Source organism: Pseudorca crassidens, chromosome 7 (genome assembly GCF_039906515.1).
Source record: "Pseudorca crassidens isolate mPseCra1 chromosome 7, mPseCra1.hap1, whole genome shotgun sequence".
NCBI lineage: Eukaryota > Metazoa > Chordata > Mammalia > Artiodactyla > Delphinidae > Pseudorca > Pseudorca crassidens.
Genome location: NC_090302.1, coordinates 102684907 through 102707996, shown reverse-complemented (window position 1 = coordinate 102707996; position 23090 = coordinate 102684907). Strand labels below are relative to the sequence as shown.

General features: G+C 40.8%; 1 long non-coding RNA gene across 1 annotated transcript in view; it reads left to right on the top strand.

Moving 5' to 3' along the window:
* The window catches only part of LOC137228140 (uncharacterized), a 122702-nt gene that overhangs the window by 47506 nt on the left and 52106 nt on the right, over positions 1-23090 (top strand). Inside the window, exon 2 of the long non-coding RNA XR_010945157.1 lies at positions 8807-8876. This is a non-coding gene — a long non-coding RNA (uncharacterized lncRNA). The remainder of the gene's footprint in view (positions 1-8806; positions 8877-23090) is intronic.

The following is a 23090-nucleotide window of genomic DNA, read 5'->3' as shown; positions in this document are numbered from 1 at the left end:
TCTGTGGAGTATCGTGTAGCACTCAGAGGCAGTAATATAATGATATATATGGCTACATGCAGAGATCTTAAAAACATAGTGCTTAGTAAAAAAAAAAAAAAAGAAACTGGAAAAAGCAGAACAGGATATAAAGCATAATACCATTTTAAAATTAAACATATATATATATATATATATATATATACACACACATACACACAGAACTACTTTTTTACAATGACATAAACATTGTAGAATATGTATCAAATTCATTAAAGTGGGTGCCTGTAGGAGGGAGGCAGGATCCTGAGAGCAGGGCTGGGGATGAAAGAGAAAAATAAAACACTATAAGATAGCATGACCCAGTGGTTATGTCAATTGTCTGTATTGGAAGTCCCTCCCTCCTCCATTAAAGACGGTATTTGTTCATTGAGGTTGAATGCTTACATAGTATGAAAAAATTACCATATCCCATTTATTCTGCTGCCACCTTTAGTGCAAGTAAATATTCAACAAACAACATAGATGGATATATAAGAAACAGACCAAGTTATCTTTAAGTAATTATTGAATGTGCTAAATCAGGTCTGACTCAAGGCCTCATTGGACCATATTGTTCCTCCTTTGCCGTCTGTGTTCTGTTGATTCTTCTTCTGTGTTCTTTTTTTTTAAAAATAAATTTATTTATTTACTTATTTATTTTTGGCTGCATTGGGTCTTCGTTGTTGGGTCTTAATTGTTGCGCGCGGACTTTCTCTAGTTGCGACGAGCGGGGCCTACTCTACTTTGTGGTGTGTGGGCTTCTCATTGTGGTGGCTGCTCTTGTTGCAGAGCTTGGGCTCTAGGCACACGGACTTCAGTAGTTGTGGCATGTGGGCTCAGTCGTTGTGGCTTGCGGGCTCTAGAGCGCAGGCTCCATAGTTGTGACCCCCGGGCTTAGTTGCTCTGGGGGCATGTGGGATCTTCCCAGACCAGGGCTCAAACCTGTGTCCCCTGCATTGGCAGGCGGATTCTCAACCACTGTGCCACCAGGGAAGTCCCTTCTTCTTTGTTCTTATTTGCTCTTTTGTTACATCTGTCCTGAGCTTGGGATGGTTGCAGAGAGTGTCTGGTCTGAAATTGCTCAGAGTTCAGTATGTATATAGGATCTGTGTCCACTCTATTTTGAAAGAGGCTTACTTCTTCCCATATGTTCTGCCACCAGGGATCACATAAACAAGAAAGGCACCCCTGTATTGTCCAGCACTGTGGGTCTTTTCTGTTGAGAGTGAATTACTGAAGCTAGTTCCTACTGAAGGTTTAGTGCCTGTTTTTTCCAGGAAGAGTGCCTTCTACATGGGGTCTGAATAAAAAGCTCCCTATTCATGTAGATGTTCTTAGATTATTCTATTCTCTGTGATTATTCTCAAATACTGCTGCTGACTATGGCGTCTGGGATTACACTGCTTAACATGTTCTGTTTGTTATCACTAGAGTTATTCCTCTCATAAATTATAAAACATTCCTGTTGGGGCTTCCCTGGTGGCGCAGTGGTTGAGAGTCCGCCTGCCGCTGCGGGGGACACAGGTTCGTGCCCCGGTCCGGGAGGATCCCACATGCCGCGGAGCGGCTGGGCCCGTGAGCCATGGCCGCTGAGCCTGCGCATCTGGAGCCTGTGCTCCGCAACGGGAGAGGCCACAGCAGTGAGAGGCCCGCATACCGAAAAAAAAACAAAAAAAAACCCATTCCTGTCTTCTAGGTCCCCAGCTATCTGCAGAGAATGAGGTAAGTGAGAAAGTCCCCGGCTTCTTTGGATTAGTTTTAGTTTACCCGATCAACCTTTTAGCATAGATCTCAATAAGGGTAGGGCGGTAGCTTAGGGGCACTAACTAACCATGTGATCTTAAGTGAATTACTTACTCTCTCAGAGTGCAGGTGACTTATCAATAAAATTGGAAAATGTACAGCCTATGAAGGACTTGAGTGAGGATTACAGCTAATATATGCAACACACCTGTTACATAGTAGGCCCTCAGTAAATGCTGGCCAGTATTGTTATGGACCAAAACCATGTTTGGCTTTCCATAACCTGACTAAATTAGATCCATCTGTGGAGTGATGCATTTCCTGACAAAAATACAGAAAATATAATACCTGAGTCATTTTTTTTCCCACCCACTCTGCTGATGAGTTTCTTTCCATGATTGCCCTTTCTAGCTCCTAGGGAAAGGCCTATCATTACCATGGGAAGTGGTGATTTATTCCTGCCTCAAGAAACAGCATCACATTTTTTTTTCTCAAATTGTCATGTGTGTCAAACTTTAATAACTTTACCTCTGGGGTGAAGATTTTGGTTGTGATGGAGGAGTTCCCTGCTACTCATCTCTATTGTTTCTTCAACTCCCAGCATTGTACTTCTTACTTGAAATGAGGGGGAGGTTGACACTTGCACTCTAGACTGAATTGCAAGACTCCATGGAAGAGTAACCCCCATAATCTGGAATGAAAAGGCAGTAAAGATTTCAATGACAATATAACATAATGACTAAGCAAAAACAGCCACTGGGGCCTTCCCTGGTGGCGCAGTGGTTGAGAGCCCGCCTGCCGATGCAGGGGACACGGGTTCGTGCCCCGGTCCGGGAAGATTCCACGTGCCGCGGAGCGGCTGGGTCCGTGAGCCATGGCCGCTGAGCCTTTGAGAGGCCCGCATAACGCAAAAAAAATAAAATAAAATAAAAACAACCAACAAACAACCAGCCACTGGTATCTTAGTGGAGGCGTGGCAGTATTTCAGTGTCATGTATCCAGAGGCCATTCATGTGACAATTTCAATTAGTGCTTTTTTTTTGGGTAGATAGAGTATATAACTTGCAACATGAAAAGAATAATTCTCCCTTTTGTATCCTATTCTTGTGTGGTTTTTTTTTTGTTTTCTTTTTACATCTCACTCTCCCCTTTTTTCTTATTAAATTTGTAATCTTTGTTATATGCAAGTTTTGTTGAATACAGGAAGGAAATTCATGATTTGCCTTCCTGGCCTGCCTAGAGCCACCTCTTTGGGGACAGGCCCCTCTCTCCAGTGTTGACCTCTCTCTCCATGTGGACCCCTCCAGCCACTCACAGAGTGTCCCTTATTTCCTAGTACAGGCCCTACGTTCATAATACAGAACACCTCTGAAATAGGAAGCAGGGACTGACTCCCAGTTCCAGGCCTGCCATTTCCTCACAGATACCCGATAAGATGCTAATGGCCTGTTTCTTTGTTCAGACTGTTATTTACTCCAGTCTGCATTGCCTTAGCATGTGGGGATAAGGGAATCATGCAGGGGCAGGGAGGGGGAACAGCCAGTAAGAAATACGGTTAGTGGTGAGTTAAATCTGTACCAAGACCAAGGAAACATGGACAATCCAGAAAAGAAATAACAGCAGGCAGGTAATTTGCACATCAGGTCTCTGAGAAATTCATAGCCAGTTGTTCTGGGACAGCCTTCTTAGGATTTATAAGTTCCTTAATGAACCCATACCCCAGCCTCCTGAGAAGAGGCATCCAGCTTCTCAAACTTGCTAGACATGGGAGAATATAGAAATGTATGCAAGTTGGTTGCCTTGACTTTTTAATGTGCCACCTGTAGTCATTGAGCGCTGTTGGAAGAAGAGAGAGAGCAATTTAGAGAGAGACTTGCACCTAACTACCAGCTTAATTAATATGGAATGACTGCGGCACGAAAAAGATTGATTTCTTCCTCAATTTGCTAATGTGCATTGTTGCTTCCTCTTCTCCAATCTTAGGCCTGGGCTTCAAGGGTAAGGTGAGTATCACTGTCACAAGGGGGTCACTCCACGGTGCCCTCAGAGGCCCGAGGCTGTCCCTCTCTCCTGGAGATCTGCATCTCTTTCTGCCCCTTTTTGGCTTATGGGCCTGCGGCTCTCATTTGTGTGTTTCCCAATCTGATTCTATCACCTAGATCTCTGGATTCACTTGCCTTGCTTCTTGATTCCTGTGTCTTTCTGTTACCGATGCATCCACCTTGGTGTTGTGACCATCAGTTCCAGACCTTAGCCTGATGAAATGTTCAGAGGACATGGAGGTTCCTCTTCGATAGGATATGTCATTACATGACTGCCACTGAGAGCTCACAAATGATCTTGGCACATGAGAACATGTTCTAGAAGGACTGGCCTTGAGTCTAGTTGTAAGTCAGTGACAGTCACCATTGTACTTTACCATGCATGCTTCCTGTCAGTCTCTTTCAACCTTAGGCTTTCCCACCAAGCTTCTAGACATTTTCTGATGTGTCTTTCATTCTTTTACATTTTTTAAAATAGGCTTTTTTAGAGCAATTTTAGGGTTTTTAGACCAATTTTAGCAAAACTGAGCAGAAGATACAGAAAATTGCCACAAACCCCTGTCCCCCATTGTCAACATCCCCCACCAGGGTGGTACATTTGTTATAACTGATGAACCAACACTGACACATCCTAATCACCCAACGTCCATAGTTTACATTAGGGTTCACTCTTGGTGTTTACATTCTATGTGTTTTGACAAATGTAAAATGACATGTATCCATCGTTACAGTATCATGCAGAATGGTTTTGCTGTCCTAAAAATCCTCTGTGTTTCAACTGTTTATCCCTACCTCCCCTCACCCCTGATAACCACGGATCTTTGTCTCTCTCCAAGTTTTGCCTTTTCCAGAATGTCATATAGTTGGAATTGTATGGTATGTAGCCTTTTCAGATTGGCTTCTTTCACTTAGCAATATGCATTTAAGATCCTTCCATGTCTTTTCATGGCTTGATAGCTCATTAATTTTTAATGCTGAATAATATTCAATTTTATGGATGTACCACAGTTAATTGATCCATTTACTTACTGAAAGTTACTCATGGTTGCTTCCACATTGAATAAATCATCAATAAAGCTGCTATAAATGACTCTGTGCATAGTTTTGTGTGGACATAAGTTTTCGACTCTTTTGGGTAAATACTAGGGAGAGTGATTGGTGGATCGTATGGTGAGAGTAAGTTTAGTTTTGTAAGAAGCTGCCGAGCTGTCTTCCAAAGTGGCTGTTCTGCTTTGCCTTCCCACCAGTTCCCGTTGCTCCACATTCTTGGCAGCATTTGATGTTGTCAGTGCTCTGGGTTTTGGTCACTCTAATATGTCTGTAGTGGTATCTCATTTCAATTTGCATTTCCCCAATGACATATGATGTGGATCATCTTTTCATATGCTTATTTGACATCTTTATATTGAATCATCTTTATGTCATGTTTTCCATTTGTTCAGGATTCTGTTAAGTAACTGAAGGTCCAAATCTTGCCCATTCCTTAAGGCCAAGCTCAGATTTCAATACTTCTGTGATTTTATCTTTCTCTGGTTGCCTTGTGCCTGTGCAACACACACACACACACACACACACATACACACATATATACACATTTCAAGTCCCTACTCTGCACCAGGCAATGTTAGAGGCACTGGGAATACAGAGGTGGATAAAATGGACAAACTTGCAAGCTGGTGGGGAGAGACAGACAATCAAACAGAAATGGGATAATATAACATATTATAAATACTACTATAAATAACAATGAGGTTGCAGTAGAGAGTGAGAGAGGGATTATTTTAGGATGGGACCTCTCAAGATAGGTGACATTTGAGCTGAGTCCTGAGAAATGATAAGAAAATGGCCATGAGAAGCTCTTGGGGCAGAAGAAACAAATGCAAAGATCCTTACGTTGGTATGAACCTGTTGTGTCCAAGGATGGGAAAGAATTCCAATGTAGTTATGGATGGAGCTCAGTAAGGGGAGGCATACTAGTATGAGGAGAGGTTATAGGTTTGGGCAGGGACCAGCTTATGTGGTGCCTTTTATGCCAGGGTAAGAATTTTAGAGGGCTTAAAGCAGGGAATCGATTGATCCACTTGGCATTTTTAGAAGATCAGTCAGTTTGCTGCATGAAAAATAGGCTGCAGAGATAGAAGAGTAGAAGTGAGAGCACCAACTGGGAGGCTGTTGCAGTACATGGTCAAGGTGAAGGATGCTGGTGGCTTGGTCTAAGGTATTATCCATGGAGAGAAGGGGATACATTCTAGGATATGTTTCAGAGATAGATGTGAGAGGATTTGATGACAGATTAGATATGGAGAATAGGGGAAGGAAGGATCAAGGATGACTCCTAGGTGCAGAGCTTGAGCACTTGGGTCAAAGGAGGAGGAGAATCAAGAGTCCTACTTGGCCACTGTGGTGGACATTGGCTGTTTTTTTCAGCGGCTCAGTACCATTGGACATCCTTCCTATACTTGAGGATTTCCTCTACTTATGAATCCATGTTTCTCTAAGACACATCAGAAGCTTGCTTAACCAGTAGCTCTTGTGGCTTCATTGCAGCTTGTGACAATGGCTCAATTAGACACACTTATGAGACTACAAATTGGCATTCATTCTGGCCATGGAGTGAGCAGCCTTATCCAGTTTTTAGAGGCAGCAGAAGCAGAGGTGCCATGGGTCAACAGTGTGGGTTCTGGCATCTGTGCCCAGCCATGGTCGTGGAAGCAACTCCCTTGGGCATTTCCACAATGTGATCTGGGGGTTGTCCCCAGCTGTTAGCCCTCACGTCTGATTCTCTTGGTTCTCCTAGGAATTTTGTCACCTAATACCCTTTCAAATACTATATATATCTAAATCAGAATAAGGTTTTGTTTACTTTTAATAAAACCTTGAGTAGGACTGCCAGGTTGAGTTGAGAAACTTGTCAGATAGGTAAAGGGAGATCTCAAGGGGGCAGTTGGAAATACTGGTGTTCAGTGGAGAGGTCAGAGCTAGGGCTATATAACTGAGAGACACTGGCATAGAGATGGTATTTAAAGTCACAGACAGAGCACCGAGGGAGTGATTGCTTATAGAGAAGAGAACCCATCCTGGGGATGCTACCACACGACTGCACACAAGAGCTGGAGCCCATGGCAGCGTGAGAGGGAGTTACCTGTGAGACAGGACTCTCAGGAGGGAGAGCTACCAGGAAAGTCAAGGGGGACAGGTTCAGGAAGAAGGGAACGGTCAGTTTGTCAAATTCAACCAGGAAGCATTGTCTGGTATTGCTGATTATATTTTTAGGCAGAATGTTAACAATTTCTAAGGCAGTAAGGTAGAGTATGGGTTTAGTGTCAGTCAAACCTGGGTATGAGGGACTTTCCTGGAAGTCCAGCGATTAAGACTTCATCTTCCAATGCAGTGGGTGCAGGTTCGATCCTTGGTCGGGGAGATAAGATCCCACATGCCTCACGGCCAAGAAACCAAAACATAAAACAGAAGCAATATTGTAACAAATTCAGTAAAGACTTTAAAAATGGTCCACATCAAAAAAATCGTAAAAAAAACCCCAAACCAAGAAACAAACAAACAAACAAAAACCCCCTGGGTATGAGCCATAGCTCTCTCATTTACAAACAGCATGACTTGTATGAGCTCCTTAGCCTCTGTAAGACTGAGCATTTACATCTGAAAATGAAAATAATAATTTTCATCTCAAAAATTGATGAGATTAAAATTGTTATGGATTAGATTGTGTCTCTGAAAAAAGTGTTGATGTCCTAATCCTAGGACCTGTGAATGTGATCTTATCTGAAAATAGGGTCTTTGCAGATTTGATCAAGTTGACGTCATTACGGTAGGCCCTAATATAGTTATGACTGGTGTCCTTACAAGAAGAGAGAAACATGGACACAGACACAGACACACAGAATACCACGTGAAGACAGAGACACACAGATACCGAGAGAAGGCCATGTGAAGATTTAGGCAGCTTGGAATGATGCTTCCACAAGCCTAGGGATGCCTGGGGCTACTAGAAGGTGAAAGGGGCAAGGAAAGATCCTCCCCTAGGAGTTTCAGAGGGAGCATAGCCCTGCCAACACCTTGATTTTGGACTTCCAGCCTCCAGAATTGGGAGAGAATAAGTTTTGTTGTTTTAAGTCACCCAGTATGCAGTACTTTGTTTAGACGGCCAAAGGATACTAATACATATTTTGGTACTGAGAAGTGTGCTGTTGCTATAACACATACACAGGAAAGGTGGAAGTGGCTTTGGAACTGGGTAATGGGTATAGGCTGGAAGAATTTTGAGGCATTTGATAGTAAAAATCTAGATTGCCTTGAAGAGATTTCAGATAAAAATATGGACATCGAAGGTAGTTTTGGTGTGGGCTCAGAAAGAGGAGAGGAAAGCTATAGTGAAACTTCTACCGTCTTAGAGAACATATACAATTATGAACAGAATGTTGCTAGAAATAGGAACATTAAAGTGCTTCTGGTGAGGTCCCAGATGGAAACGAAGAACGTGTTATTGGACGCTTGAGGAAAGGAGATCCTTCATGTAAATGTGCAGAGAACTTGTCTGAATTACGCTCTATTGTTGGGTGGGAAGCAGAACGTGTGAATGATGAATTTGGAGATTTAGCTGAGGAGATTTCCAAACAGAATGCGGAAGAGGTGGTCTGGTTTGTCTTTGCTGTTTAAAGTAAAATACTAGAAAAAAAAAAAAAGATAAATTGAGGAAGGAATCCTGCCTCAAGTCTGTAACGGAAATTCAGCTTGAGTTTCTAGCCTGCTGGCCTGCCCTACAAGTTTTAAACTTGCCAGTCACCACAGTCCTATAAGCCAATTTCTTTTCTTTTTTTTTTTCTCACTAAACACCAGCACAATCTATATGAGATATTTCTGAACCTTTGCCAATGAGGGAAGACAAGGCCTTCTCCCTCAGGCCTGTTACTAAAATGTGAGTTAATACAAATGCAAGTCAGACTTACACACTGTTGACAAATCATTCTTATCCCCTGTTTCAGTATGATTGTCAGCGTTTCCTAAGATGCTCAGCCTGCAAAGGGCAGTTGGTATCAGCACCCCTTCTCAGTGGTAAGTGAATTTCTTAAAATAAATCTCTTTATTATATACATATATAAATGTGTGTGCATTATGCATACATATGTGTATATATATATAATAGGTTTGTTTTGTAGACATATGGTGGTGTAGATATATATGTGTGTGTATATATATATATATGTATATATATATATAAACATATGTCTCGTGTTTTACCATATGTTATACAATAGATATGTCCTATATGTTCTTATTGGTTTTGTTCTCCGCAGAACACTGATTGATAAATTGATAGAATGTTAAATGAGACAATGCATGCAAAGCATTTAGCATGGTTCCTGTATATACTAAGAGCTCAACAAATGATAGTATGACTTTATTATTCAAAAGCAAAGACTGAGGAAGGGCCACGAATTTTCCAGAAAGGCTGTGGACAACTTGAACTACAACTTGCCCTCTCAGAAACAAAACAGACAAAACAAAACAAAGCAAAAAACACACAAAACACTCTGCAGGGTCTATTAACCATTCTCGTCAGGGTCACACAAAGTTTTCTTCCTACAGGTCAATGATAGAAAGAAAGAAAAATCTGTGGGAGGATGAGAAGCTTAGGAGCTCTTAGATATTTTATTTGGAAAGCTAAGTTATTATTTTACATTTCTGAGGGAATGTCAAAGCCCTTAGGATAAAAAGACCAGTAAGATAGATTAGGTTCCCGTTTTTTTTTTCTTTTTTCTGTAAATAGTTTTGTTATTTCATATAGTACTGCACTACATTAGTCTTTCTTAAGCATTTCTTTCATAAGTCTTTCTAAGCAAATTACCCTGTAATTTTAAGAAAATCTAGGTAGTAAAAGACATTCCCAGAGATATCTGCATCACCAGTATATTTATTATTCCCTGAAGTTCTAGCCAGTGCAGTAACCCAAGTAACAGAAATGAGAACTCTAAAGTTTTCAGAGGGTGATGAAAGTATTATTTGCAGATATAATTTTCCTCTTAGGTCTAATGTAATCCCATTAAAACACCAGAGGACGTTTACAACGCTTTAAAAAAAAAACCCTAACATGCAGTTCTCAAGGTCATCTAACAGACTAAACAGATGAGAAAATAGGAGTAATGTGTGGGACGGTGTGCCTTATTAGATATTAAAAGGTATCACAGAACATAATATATTAAAATAATGTGACACTGGCGCAATGTGACACTGGTGCCTATTTCATAACCATGAAATATGATATGTGTTATGATCTCAAGAAGTCTCTAGGGGAAACAGACAAGATAAACTTAGAAAATACGAATCCTGTAAGCAGTGTAATGGAGTTATCACAAGGCACCTACAGAAGGACTCTTAACCCAACCTCCAGGGTTTAGAAAGTTTTCTTTGTGGAAGGATATCTAAGCTGGGGCCTGAAGGACAAGCAGGAGGTAATCAACCAAGTGAAGGGATTTTCAAGGGTGATCCAAAATGAGCTAGCAGCACGGGGAACATGGCACACCTGTCCCCTACATAGGAACGAGTTCCGTTTTGAGGGCGCATTCATAAGTCCAATTTGTTCATGAGTCCAACAAAGTTAGCCTGGGTACCTAACTAACACAATCGGCTATATAGTACTGTACTGTAATAAGTTCATAATACTTTTCACGCAAATAATACATAAAAAACAAGCACAAAAAAAACACATTTTTAATCTTACAGTACTGTACCTTGAAAAATACAGTAGTACAGTATAACAGCTGGCAAACGGGCTGGCATGGAGTGAACAGGCAAGAAGAGTTACTGACTGGAGGAGGGAGAGGAGGTGGGAGATGGTAGAGCTGAAGCATCGTCAGTAATAGGAGACGGAGGGCAAGCTGCAATGTCACTCACGCCTGATGTGGATGGAATGCAGGTTCGCATCTTTGAAAGCTCTCAGCTTGAAGGTTTGTATGTAGAGGACTTACTGTAATTGAATCTGGCCCAAGCTGGTACTGGAGAGAAAGTTGGGAGAGTGTGAGAAGACAGGTTTGGAGTCTTTGGAAGGACCACAATTAGGTTTTGTGCTCGCTAAGGAGATCTTAAAGAGGTTTCTGGAGAACTACTGGATGTAATAGGGAACACTGGGAAATGTGAGGATAACTTCTAGGATGCTGACTTGAGTGACAGGGAGAATAGTGATGGGGAGAAGCATGTTTGGAGAAGTAGAAGGAGGCAATGAATTAACCTGGCTATATGTTGAACAATTAACTGACCTTTATGTATTTCATTATTCAATTAATGTTGCTGGTTAACTATTTAAAAGAATTTATTGAACAAATGCAAAAATGGATTCCTGATGAATTGGAAAAACAGACTAAAAAAAACTAGAACACTCTGTGAGTACTGATTTTCAGGTTCCAAAAAAATGTTAGTGAGTACAGTAAGTCCCCTAAATACGAACACATTCCATTCCAAGAGTGCGTTTGTAAGTCCAATTTGTTTGTAAGTCCAACAAAGTTAGCCTAGGTGCCCAACTTTTACAGATAGAGCCAAACACGAGAACTAACGTACGTGACTGGACCTGCAAACTCACGTTCACGTCTTTGAAATTTCACAACTTGAAGGTTCATATGAAGGGGACTTACTGTACAGAATAGCTGTTTAGTTACCACTGCAACTGCGCTGATTGTTATGGTGACCCGGTATTGTTTCCTAGGGAGTCTGGAGGGTCAGAGAAGCTTCTCGGAGAAAATGACACTAAAGCTGAGATCTGAAGGATAGAAGGTGTTAGCTGGGCTGAGTGGGGAAGAGGGTGGATCATTCCAGAAAGAGAAAACAGCATGTGCAAGGGACCTGAGGTGAGAAAGGGCACTGCATATTTTAGTGCCTGAATAACATCCCAAGTAGTTAGTACCTTGACTGGGTGTGAGGGAGGGACCAAATCTTGCAGGACCTTGTGACTCCATTAAAGGATTTTTGGTCTTTATCCTAAAAGCAGTGGGAAGCCAAGCTAAGGGGTAGTATAGATTCGTGTTTTAAAAAGCGTCCTCCTTCTGACTGAGTATAAAGAAAGGGCTCGAGGGAGCTAAGAGGGATCTGGGAGGCCAGTTAGAAGCTTATTTCAGTAGTTGAGGAGACAGCACTAGGATTAGGGTAAGGACAAATGGTGAGAGCAAAGGCAGCCTTAGGATCACTACTGGCCTCAGCTGCATGGCTGGGGGTGTTATTTCCAGAGGGCAGGCACACGAGAAGGAACAGGATTTGGAAGGGATGAGTTCAATTTTTGCTTTGATGTTAAAATGTCTATGTGAAAACATTGTGTGAGAAGAGGAAATGTCCACCAAATTCCCCTCCAAGGAAGGGCACCTTTTCCAGCTGAGAGAAGGCAGCCGGCTGTCAGCAACTTCAGGGTCTGCCTGAGCAGTGAGAGTGGCCTCCTCAGAGGTCATGTCCTTTCTGGGGTCAGCCCCCACCAGGTGAAGGAGTGAGGTGGGACACTCTGATGGGCAGTATTCTTTCCAGAGCAACGTGCTGAGGTGACTGAGGGGATCCTGAATGCAGTTCAACTTCTTCCTGGGACAAGACCTCTCTCCTGCCCCTTTCCTTCACAGGATTTTGATCTCTAAAGAACATCTTACGCCCCAAATGCCATCTCAGTGCGTGCTTCTGTAGACTCCAACCTGCAGCAAATAACCAGGTGGAGATGTCAAGTCAGATACACAGGTGTGATCTAGAGATGTACATTCCTAAGTAGTCAATATACGGATGGTGAGTGAAAATATGCAAGTAGCTGATTCTGTGTAGAAGAAAGAATGGAGAAGAGAAGCAGCTAAGGGACTGAGTCTTGACAAACTCCAATTTTTAGACGTGAGTCAGGGAAGGAGAAACTAAAAGACTGTTCAGAAAAGTAGGAGGATACCCAGGAGTGGAGCATATCAAAAAAGACAAGAGAGCAAAGGAGTTAATTCCATAAAGTGCTGCTGAGAAGCTAGGTAAGCTAAGGTCCAAAGAATACCTATTGGAGGTCATTGGCCACCTTAGTTCAGTAGTCTGGTGGGCTGTTGAGAGCAGAAGCAAGGTTTCAGTGGGTTGTGGAATGAGTGAGAAACGAGGCAAGAGAGACAGTGAGTATAGACAATTCTTTTAAAAAATGTGACTGAGAAAAGGAGAGAAGAGATAGAGGGGGAAATAAAGTTGGAGATTTTCTTGGATAGGATTTGGACCTATTTGAATGACCAGGGGGGAATCGAGAGGAGATGATAATCTAGAAGACAGAGAAGAGAGAGGAGACAATTGATAGGATATGATTCTTGAGGAAATGGGTTACAGAACAGAGAGAGAGGATTTGACCTTAAGCAGGAAGAAGGAAGCTGGCTTTAATGGAATTGACAAGAAGAGGGGAACACATGTAGATACATTGTACATTTGAGAGCAGGTGGTGGGAAGTTGAGAGCTCCTCTCTGATTACTTCCAGTTTCTCTGTGCAGTTAGAGGTGAGGTTGTCTGCTGAGATGGTGGGTAGTGCCTTGGTTGAAGAGAATGCAGATAGTTTAATACAATCACCATGGAGAGTGAGAAAATGAGCTGACTAAAATGTAGCAGTAGTAGTATTAGTAATATTAGTAGTATTAATAGTAGCAGTAGTAGTAGTATAGTAGAAGGGCTGTAGAACAGTGTTGAGAGCCCAGTTGAAAGTCTGAATGCAATGCAGACTTGTTAGCCTAATGAGGTGTCTTTTGGGCATTTTGTAAATTAGGAGCATACATAGGCTAAAATGTCACCATTTCCCCCTTCTGATTATCTTAGAGAACATAGAAAACTGAGCTGAAAGTGCTTGGTCACAAAAGAAGTCAATGTTCCTAAACACAGAAATCTGAGTTCAGCTTTCACACTTCTACCCTTTGATACACCCACTTCCTAGTCTCCAGTTATTTCTTTGATAAAATTCTTCTAGTAAATATGTAATCTTATTTTGAGAGTAAGATTACAGTATATGAAAACTGTTGACATTACCCTTTCTCATTTAATCCTCTAACATCCTTAAGGTAAATAATACTATTCCTACTTGAGGAAATTGAGTGTTAGTGTTAGGGAATGGTCCATGGTCACACATCAAAACAGGGACATGGGTTCAGGTCTTCTCCATTCAACTTATGTGATCTTTCACTGGTCCGTGTTACTGCATCTTAGACATGGACTGGATTTGGGCTCATTTTTACTGATGTATTTAATTAAAGATAATTTAATTTCTTGTTTTGTTTTACTTCATTTATTTAACATTTTCCCCTGAGTTTCAGTTTGTGATCTGTTATGATCAATTCTTTTTCCTTGGCATCCTGAGCAATGGTAGGCTTTGAAGAATAAAGGAAGTAATTGCTATAAAATAGTGAATGATAAGCCTTTTTTCCATGAAGATGTTCTTGTCTGTGCTGTGACTGAGTTATGGCTATGGTAAGGTAACTAACACAGTTTCAACGGCCATAATATCTCTTCAATTTTCAGCTGCCTGAAAATTACTTAAAGTTTCAAATGCTTGATACAGTAAGATAAGGCTGTAGGGAAGAGAGATCAGTCATATGAATGAATGCTTGTGTTTGCAGGCAAGAGGACTTTCCTTGTGCCACTGAAGCTTCAGGAAGAGTTGAGGTTTCTGTAAAGGCAACAAAGAAAGATACACAGGATGACTTAAAACTGATAATTTGGAACAAATCATATATTTCAAAGAGAGTTTTTCAAATTATTGATCTGAAGTCAGTGGTTTCGAAACACAATAAAGCAGTCTTAGTAGAATGGTTAGTTCATTCATTTATTCAATACACATTTATTAAGCACCTATTATGTGCCAGTGACTGTGCTTGACATTGGAAGAAAAAAGGGAAATAAGACACCATTCCCATAATCAAGGCAAGGGTCTTCTAGTGGGCTGTATAGACCCACACATAGATAATTATAATATGAGTGCCAAGATAAGATGCAACACAATACGAGCATCTGTTCCATCATATCCCTCTATGTGTACTCTGGAAGAATATGTATTAAATAAAACACTTAGCATTAAAAAAACTCTTAAAACTCCTTTCCTCCAGGGTGTGATCGAGGGAGATCTTCGCTTTTACTCTGTTTCACAGAAATAATTATTTAAATACTGATATATTTCAATCAGATCAAGAAATGGAGAGGACAAATACTGTATGATTCCACTTTTATGAGATACCTAGATTGGTCAAATTCATAGATGCAAAAAGCAGAATGGCAGTCACCAGGGGTTGGGGGTAGGGAGAAATGGGGAGTTGTTGTTTAATAGGTACAGAGTTTCAGTTTTGCAAGATGAAAGGAATTCTGTGGGTGGGTGGTGGTGATGGTAGCCAACAATGTGAATGTGCTTAATGCCACTGAACTATACAGTTAAAAATGATTAAGATGGTAAATTTTATGCTATGTGTATTTCAGCACAATTAAAATAAACAGAGAAACTAATAAAAGAGGTTATTATGTTCCTGCAAACAGATGCATAGGTTGTCACATACTTTTCAGACTTCTCTCTTTTAAAAGAGATAAAACATTGAAATAAACTTAAACTGTCCCTTCTCTCTACCTCAGACCTTCCTCCTTTTCTCCCTCTTCAGATGTAAGTACTGTCCTAAAGTTTGGGTGCATATCATTACTATGCATTTAAAAAATACTTTTGCTACTGCCAAAGCTTTCCTTCCAAGACTACTAGAAACACACCTGTAGTTGAATGCACCATGGAGAACCATGGAGTGTCTCAGAAAGGACTTGGTATAGGATTTAGGTATGTGTTAGGTGATTGAGGAAAGGGTTTAATAAAGCAGGCTTTGCTCTTGGTTGGATGCTGTGAGGAAGTGAGGTTAATTCTATGATTAGATATCTTAGTAAAGTTCATCTAAAAGGAGAGAAGCCTAGAGCAACACTGAAGTTGTAATTGGTTAAGAAGCCACCGTCTCTTATACTAGCCAGGATAGGGGGATATTTGTTCAGCTTTGTGGTTTAGACAATGCTATTATTTTTGTTAGTGTTTAGATATAATGATGGAGTAGTCTTGTTTTTGTTTGGACCTACCATGGTTCAGAATGTTGATGCTCTGTGAAATTGTTTACCTTCAACAGGAGAATATTATGGCCTAGCTGTGGGTGCCAGGCCAGCTCCTGGATATCAGGAGTTATTCTCTCTTTGCCACCATGTATGTGTTTGTTCATAAAGAAAATATACTATTATTTTGTGGGTCTTAAAGACTCGAATGAACAATAATACACTGCATACATCATTCTGCATCTAGCTTTTTATTTATTTTTTTACATCTTTATTGGAGTATAATTGCTTTAAAATGGTGTGTTAATTTCTGCTTTATAACAAAGTGAATCAGTTATACATATACATATGTTCCCATATCTCTTACCTTCTGTATCTCCCTCCCTCCAACCCTCCCTATCCCACCCCTCTAGGTGGTCACAAAGCACCGAGCTGATCTCCCTGTGCTATGCCGCTGCTTCCCATTAGCTATCTATTTTACGTTTGGTAGTGTATATATGTCCATGCCACTCTCTCACTTCGGCAGAGCTTACCCTTCCCCTCCCCATATCCTCAAGTCCATTCTCTAGTAGGTCTGTGTCTTTATTCCTGTCTTACCCCTAGGTTCTTCATGACATTTTTTTTCTTAAATTCCATGTATATGTGTTAGCATATGGTATTTGTCTTTCTCTTTCTGACTTACTTCACTCTGTATGACAGACTCTAGGTCCATTTACCTCATTACAAATAGCTCAATTTCGTTTCTTTTTATGGCTGAGTAATATTCCACTGTATATATGTGCCACATCTTCTTTATCCATTCATCCGATGATAGACACTTAGGTTGTTTCCATCTCCTGGCTATTGTAAATAGAGCTGCAATGAACATTTTGGTACATGACTCTTTTTGAATTATGGTTTTCTCAGGGTATATACTCAGTAGTGGGATTGCTGGGTCATATGGTAGTTCTATTTGCAGATTTTTAAGGAACCTCCATACTGTTCTCCATAGTGGCTGTACCAATTCACATTCCCACCAGCAGTGCAAGAGTGTTCCCTTTTCTCCACACCCTCTCCAGCATTTATTGTTTCTATATTTTTTGATGATGGCCATTCTGACTGGTGTGAGATGATATCTCATTGTAGTTTTGATTTGCATTTCTCTAATGATTAATGATGTTGAGCATTCTTTCATGTGTTTGTTGGCAGTCTGTATATCTTCTTTGGAGAAATGTCTATTTACGTCTTCTGCCCATTTTTGGATTGGGTTGTTTGTTTTTTTGATATTGAGCTGCATGAGCTGCTTGTAAATTTTGGAAATTAATCCTTTGTCAGTTGCTTCATTTGCAAATATTTTCTCCCATTCTGAGAGTTGTCTTTTCATCTTGTTTATGGTTTCCTTTGCTGTGCAAAAGCTTTGAAGTTTCACTAGGTCCCATTTGTTTATTTTTGTTTTTATTTCCATTTCTCTAGGAGGTGGGTCAAAAAGGATCTTGCTTTGATTGATGTCATAGAGTGTTCTGCCTATGTTTTCCTCTAAGGGTTTGATAGTTTCTGGCCTTACATTTAGGTCTTTAATCCATTTTGAGCTTATTTTTGTGTATGGTGTTAGGGAGTGATCTAATCTCATACTTTTACATGTATCTGTCCAGTTTTCCCAGCACCACTTATTGAAGAGGCTGTCCTTTCTCCACTGTACATTCCTGCCTCCTTTATCAAAGATAATGTGACTGTATGTGCGTGGGTTTATCTCTGGGCTTTCTGTCCTGTTCCATTGATCTAGCTTTCTGTTTTTGTGCCAGTACCATACTGTCTTGATTACTGTAGCTCTGCAGTATAGTCTGAAGTCAGGGAGCCTGATTCCTCCGACTCCGTTTTTCATTCTCAAGATTGCTTTGGCTATTCGGGGTCTTTTGTGTTTCCATACAAATTGTGAAATTTTTTGTTCTAGTTTCGTGAAAAATACCAGTGGTAGTTTGATAGGGATTGCATTGAATCTGTAGATTGCTTTGGGTAGTAGAGTCATTTTCACAATGCTGATTCTTCCAATCCAAGAACATGGTATATCTCTCCATCTATTTGTATCATCTTTAATTTCTTTCATCAGTGTCTTATAATTTTCTGCATACAGGTCTTTTGTCTCCTTAGGTGGGTTTATTCCTAGATATTTTATTCTTTTTGTTGCAATGGTAAATGGGAATGTTTTCTTGATTTCACTTTCAGATTTTTCATCATTAGTATTTAGGAATGCCAGAGATTTCTGTGCATTAATTTTGTATCCTGCTACTTTACCAAATTCACTGATTAGCTCTAGGAATTTTCTGGTAGCATCTTTAGGATTCTCTATGTATAGTATCATGTCGTCTGCAAACAGTGACAGCTTTACTTCTTCTTTTCCGATTTGGATTCCTTTTATTTCCTTTTCTTCTCTGGTTGCTGTGGCTAAAACTTCCAAAACTATATTGAATAAGAGTGGTGAGAGTGGGCAACCTTGTCTTGTTCCTGATCTTAGTGGAAAAGCTTTCAGTTTTTCACCATTGAGGACGATGTTGGCTGTGGGTTTGTCATATATGGCCTTTATTACGTTGAGGAAAGTTCCATCTATGCCTACTTTCTGGAGGGTTTTCATCATAAACGGGTGTTGAATTTTGTCAAAAGCTTTCTATGCCGTACATTTTTTTTCTCCTTCAATTTGTTAATATGATGTATCACATTGATTGATTTGCATATATTGAAGAATCCTTGTATTCCTGGGATAAACCACACTAGATCATGGTGTATGATCCTTTTAATGTGCTTTTGGATTCTGTTTACTAGAATTTTGTTGAGGATTTTTGCATCTGTGTTCATCAGTGATATTGGCCTGTAGTTTTCTTTCTTTGTGACATCCTTGTCTGGTTTTGGTATCAGGGTGATGGTGGCCTCGTAGAATGAGTTTGGGAGTGTTCCTCCCTCTGCTATATTTTGGAAGAGTTTGAGAAGGATAGGTGTTAGCTCTTCTCTAAATGTTTGAAAGAATTCGCCTGTGAAGCCATCTGGTCCTGGGCTTTTGTTTGTGGGAAGATTTTTCATCACAGTTTCAATTTCAGTGCTTGTGATTGGTCTGTTCATATTTTCTATTTCTTCCTGATTCAGTCTTGGCAGGTTGTGCATGTCTAAGAATTTGTCCATTTCTTCCAGGTTGTCCATTTTATTGGCATAGAATTGCTTGTCGTAATCTCTCATGATCTTTTGTATTTCTGCAGTGTCAGTTGTTACTTCTCCTTTTTCATTTCTAATTCTATTGATTTGAGTCTTCTCCCTTTTTTTCTTGATGAGTCTGGCTAATGGTTTATGAATTTTGTTTATCTTCTCAAAGAACCAGCTTTTAGTTTTATTGATCTTTGCTATCATTTCCATCATTTCTTTTTCATTTATTTCTGATCTGATCTTTATGATTTCTTTCCTTCTGCTAACTTTGGGGTGTTTTTGTTCTTCTTTCTCTAATTGCTTTAGGTGCAAGGTTAGGTTGTTTATTTGAGATGTTTCCTGTTACTTAAGGTAGGATTGTATTGCTATAAACTTCCCTCTTAGAACTGCTTTTGCTGCATCCCATAGGTTTTGGGTCGTTGTGTCTCCATTGTCATTTGTTTCTAGGTATTTTTTGATTTCCTCTTTGATTTCTTCAGTGATCACTTCATTATTAAGTAGTGTATTGTTTAGCCTCCATGTGTTTGTATTTTTTACAGATCTTTTCCTGTAATTGGTATCTAGTCTCATAGTGTTGTGGTCGGAAAACACATGAGTTCTCCCGGGGAAGTTGTCCCTGGATCCCGGGACGCTGGCAGTGGCGGGCTGCACAGGTTTCCCGGAAGGTGGGTGTGGAGAGTTACCTGTGCTCGCACACAGGCTTCTTGGTGGCGGCAGCAACAAGCGTTAGTGTCTTATGCCCGTCTCTGGGGTCCGTGCTGTTAGCCGCAGATCGCCCCTGTCTCTGGAGCTCCTTTAAGCAGCGCTCCTAATCCCCTCTCCTCGCGCACCAGGAAACAAAGAGGGAAGAAAAAGTCTCTTGCCTCTTCGGCAGGTCCAGACTTTTCCCCGGACTCCCTCCCGGCTAGCCGGCTAGCCGTGGCGCACTAACCCCCTGCAGGTTGTGTTCGCGCCGCCACTCCTCTCCCTGCCCTCGGACCGAAGCCGGAGCCTCAGCTCCCAGTCCTGCCCGCTCCGGCGGGTGAACAGACAAGCCTCTCGGACTGGTGAGTGCTGGTTGGGACCGATCCTCTGTGCGGAAATCTCCCCGCTTTTCCCTTTGCACCCCTGTTGCTGCACTCTCCTCCGCGGCCCCAAAGCTGCCCGCCTCCGCCACCCGCAGCCTCCGCCCGCGAAGGGGCTTCTAATGTGTGGAAAGCTTTCCTCCTTCACGGCTCCCTCCCACTGGTGCAGGTCCCGTCCCTATTCTTTTGTCTCTGTTTATTCTGTTTTCTTTTGCCCTACCCAGGTACGTGGGGAGTTTCTTGCCTTTTGGGAGGTCTGAGGTCTTCTGCCAGCGTTCAGTAGGTGTTCTATAGGAGTTGTTCCACGTGTAGATGTATTTCTGATGTATCTGTGGGGAGGAAGGTGATGTCTGTGTCTTACTCTTCCGCCATCTTCCCCCTCTGTCTCTGCTTCTAGCTTTTTAACTTAGCGTTATAGTGTGAGATTAACCTAAGTTGATACTAGTAGATCTAGCTCATGTCTTTTACATGTTGTTTTGTATTCAACTGAAGGATGGTTAAGTTGCTTCTATTTTTCTTGTTAAAAATAGTACTAATATACCTAGCATGCAGATCTAAGTTTCTAAATACCAGTCTCCACTGAGAGCAACCGTATCTCAAAACTGATGAATCATAGTGAAAGATGTAGAAGCCAGTGTGAAAGGCTCTCACTGGAAAAATCTGGGAAAATTTGAGCAATAAACGAAAAAAATGATAATAATGGATTATAATACATTAGGTTAAAAATATCCTTGAGTTCACACTGTTGTAAATAATGCTAAATTTTTCATCCAGTTTGTGGCAGGCCTTTTCACTTTGCTCTGGTGCTTGCAGTTGTGCCTTACATTCTAGTTTTTTTTGGCGGTACGCGGACCTCTCACTTTTGCGGAGCACAGGCTCCAGACGCACAGGCTGAGCGGCCATGGCTCACGGGCCCAGCCACTCCGCGGCATGTGGGATCCTCCCGGACTGGGACACAAACCCGTGTCCCCTCCATCGGCAGGCGGACTCTCAACCACTGCGTCACCAGGGAAGCCCCTGCATTCTAGTTTTAATGCGGGCATTTAAATCAAACTTCTCCCTTTACAGTTACGTTTTTGTGATGTAGCTAAGAAACCATTCCTTATCCAGAGAACATAAATACATTTTCCTATGGAAGTTTTAAAGTTTTGTTCTTCACATTTAGGTCTCTAACAAATCTGTAAGTTATTTTTGTGTATGGGATGAGGAAGGGAATTTCGTTATATCTTTTCTACATGATTAATCAACTGTCCCCACATTAATAATGCCACTACTATATTAAAAATAGTTTCTAGGCTCTTTACTCTGATTAATTGATATATTTGTGTCTCCATTAATTACTGTAGCTTTTTAGTAAAGCCTGATATCTAGTTGGCCAAATCCCATCAACATAATTCTTCAATATTGTCTTGGCTCTTTTTAGCCTATCTTTCATATAAATTTAAATTTTCTGTTAGGTTCCATGAAAAATCTTATTGGGGTTTTGGTTGGAATTGCATGCAATTTATAGATTTCAATTGTTGTAGTGTCAAGTATTTTCATTCATTATTTTGGAAATCTCCCCATTTATTCAGGTCTTATTATATTTATTAAGCTATCATTTTCCCCATAAACATTTTGTACATATATTTTTTAGATAGTTACAGTTTAGTATGTAAGAAACTTGGAAGTTGTCACTCTGTCTTAACAAGTAAAAAGCTGAGCAGAATGAATAGTGAGAATAGGGCAAACCATGGCCCCCCAGGGAGCAACTAACAGGAGACTACGGAGAATCACAGCTTACCTGAGCAGAAGCCCACAAGCATTAACCTCTCTGGGAATCAGTGCCAGGTTAGGAAACCTGAAATGTTATTGATGAATTGCTGGGGGGTCAGTGTGGACAAGTCTGAGAGTTAAAAACTCCAGGGGGAGCCAGTCACTGAAGGAGAGATTACCCATACTTTAAAAAAACTTTTTATTGGAGTATAGTTGCTTTACAATATTGTGTTAGTTTATACTGTACAGCAAAGTGAATCAGCTATACGTATACATATATCCCCTCTTGTTTGGATTTCCTTCACATTTAGGTCGCCACAGAGCACTGAGTAGGGTTTCCTGTGCAATACAGTAGATTCTCATTAGTTATCTATTTTATGCATACATCAATAGTGTATATATGTCAATCTCAATCTCCCAATTCCTCCCATTCCCCCCTTTCCCCTTGGTATCCATAAATTTGTTCGCTATGGCTGTGTCTCTATTTCTGCTTTGAAAATAAGGTCATCCATACCATTTTTCCAGATTCCACATATATGCGTTAATATACGATATTTGTTTTTCTCTTTCTGACTTACTTCACTCTGTATGACAGTCTCTAGGTATATCCATGTCTCTACAAATGACCCTATTTCGTTCCTTTTTATGGCTGAGTAATATTCCATTGTATATATGTGCCACATCTTTAACCATTCATCTGTCAGTGGACATATAGGTTGCTTCTGTGTCCTGGCTATTGTAAATAGTGCTGCAATGAACATTGAGGTGCATGTGTCTTTTGGAATTATGGTTTTCTCTGGGTATATGCTCAGTAGTGAGATTGCTGGGTCATACGGGAACCTCCGTACTGTTCTCTTTAGTGGCTGTACCAATTTACATTCCCACCAACAATGCATGACGGTTCCCTTTTCTCCACACCCTCTCCAGCATTTATTGTTTGTAGATTTTTTGATGATGGTGATTCTGACGGGTGTGAGGTGATACCTTATTGTAGTTTTGATTTCTCTAATAATTATTGATGGGGAGCATCTTTTCATGTGTTTGCTGGCCATCTACCCATGCTTTTGTGAGCTTTATCTCCTGGAGCTCTATCAGGTTCTCACAGTAAATATCAGAGGAAAATCCCCTTATGCTTCCAGCAGGGGTAGGGGAAAAGAAACTATTTTGAAACATGCCAGAGCATTCTGTTCTGCCTTAACAAGGTCTGCCATCAGGAGAAACTGTTTAACCAGAGCTTAACGTGCTGGGG